Below are 2,538 nucleotides of genomic sequence, written 5' to 3' on the forward strand. Positions count from 1 at the left end.
TAAAGAACATCTTAATACCATCCTTCAACTGTTCAATTCCTACCACCTCCGTCTACAGTTTTCAATCAAATTAGGTGGAGATGTTCTGAATTTTCTAGACATCACTATCATAAAATCCAATAACGAACTCATTCACGACTGGTATTACAAACCGACTTTCTCTGGCAAATATCTTAACTTTCATTCCAACCACTCTATCTGCCAAAAAAGGGTACCGTCATAGGTTTGATTGACAGGACCTTTTTTTATCACATTCCAAATTTCAACCAAAAAATTTTGGTTTTAACATCCTTATTGACAATAATTACCCTATTGATTTTATTTTTGACATAGTTAAAAAGAGATTAAAATTTAATTTTATAAAAAATAATGACATAAGAAGGTTTTTGCCACATAAGCATGATGATGATACTCCAAATTGGTTTGTGTTATCCTATGTCAAAAACATATCTGAGAGATTTATCACCTTTTTTCCGGAGAATGCTAATGCCCGTGTGGCATACTTTGGTATCGATAAACTTTCTAAATTTATTAAAGTCCTTAAAGATCCTCTTCCAATGTTTTCTCAACCATCGATAGTCTATAAAATTAATTGTTATAATTGTCAGGCTTCTTATGTCGGCCAAACAAGCAGAATATTGCAAACAAGGATTAGAGAACACAGAAATCATATTAATAGAAATACGACTCAGCAATCAGTGATTATAGAGCATAGAACTAATCAATCACATAAATTTAACTGGAACAATGTTAAAATTTAGGATACTGAGAAATCTTTTTTTAAACGTTTTGTTTCTGAAATGCTACACATTAAAAAGCCAAAAAGCAGGTCTTAATTCACAATATAATACGGATCTCTTAGACAGTTCATATTTACCGCTTATTGACACGGTAGATCCCTGACATTATCTTTATCACGTGACTATTTTCTACCGTTTTCAATTTGATTTGATCTGTCATCTAATAGCAATTTCGGCTGGTCTGCATCGGTGTGCCACATGTGTAGAGTTGGTGCAAGTGTGCAGTGCGTACACTCATGTAGTGTTGCACTGGATATTTCGACCACGCTAGTGTGTATCAGCCGAACACGAGACCACACCAACTGGCTCCAACTAATTTGTTAGAGCCACTTTGTGTACACCCAACATGCATCTATGCAGTGTACTGAGCTCAGACGAATACGCGGCACCAGCAAGGAACTGCACCATTCGACCAACCGAACACACAAGTTACACCAACACCCAGAATATGCAGTCGGTGTAGACCAGCCGAAATCGCTATAAGTCTCACAATAACTATTACAACCATGATCAAAATGTCACATACGTCTCGCTTCACGCTACTTAAGTAAGTCTATAAACGTTAAACTTAATTTCTTGTTATTTATTTCTTTGTTCTTAAGTTAACAGTTTGCTACTAAAGTTTTACTGTTCGCAAAAGTGTTAACAATTTTGACATTTTTTACTCTCGACTTCATCTTGACCATGACTAATTAGACATACATTTGTAATTGTAAGTTGCTTGTATTATATTCTTGACAATGTTCTATTCGTATTTCTTAATTATACCACTTAATTTTCCAGTTCATTTTGTACTGAAGAGGTCCGTAAATACGGACGAAACGTTTGCTCAATAAACCTGTATATACAATACATTACTCTACACACCGTCAACCGTGTTTTTTGCTTCCAACTGCCTTCTTTCTACGTTTCATTGTAATAAATTTTGGAGCTTCACATATACTCATTTTAAATAATTGTAATGTACGTACAGTAGGCAAAGTAAATCCTGTTTCTAATTCTTTATAGGTTCGCGGACTCAAGAAATATATTGATAATGCAAACTTTTTGAATTCATTATCATACCACGTTTGCTCTTCTTCTGCGCGTCTACTTGTGCTGATAACAATATTACATTTTTCCGATAAATATTTTTTTCCTAAGGTTTGTAATAATACTTTAGTTTCTACCTTTGATGTTTGTTGCTCTTATGTTGTGGCTAAGATCTTCTTTTCTCTTCTTTGAAGTCGTCGAACTTTTTGTTGTAGTAGTTTTGTTTTTGCTTTCAAGGTTTTAATATATTATATAATTCTATATAAGTCTTCTTTAGTAGGACTTTTTTTTCTCTTCGGTGCCGTTGTTATTGAATGTGCTTCTAGATACAATAATATACATAATTAGGCTGATCAAACATTAAAAACGAAAGAAGAATAAAAAAAGAATAAAAGAAAGAGTATAGAAAGTTAAATTTTTAAATATATATAAATATATACATATATTGGCTGCGTTCAGCAGAACTCAGCGCTTAGCAAGCGCTTTGCTATCATTACTTGCCATTGGCTTGTATTCTTAGTTTCAAAAGATTTACAAGAAAAGGCCAATCACAGACAATAAGCGCAAAGCCAAACGCTGAGTTCTGCTGAACGCAGCCATTTTATGCACAAATATATTTTTTCATTTTTATATATTCCATATACATATATTTTCTAAAAACTAAAATAAATATATTTCTAAAGTAGAAAAATATATTGTGACGTGC

Source organism: Pseudomyrmex gracilis, unplaced genomic scaffold, assembly GCF_002006095.1.
Source record: "Pseudomyrmex gracilis isolate BER0280 unplaced genomic scaffold, ASM200609v1 scaffold_227, whole genome shotgun sequence".
Lineage (NCBI taxonomy): Eukaryota > Metazoa > Arthropoda > Insecta > Hymenoptera > Formicidae > Pseudomyrmex > Pseudomyrmex gracilis.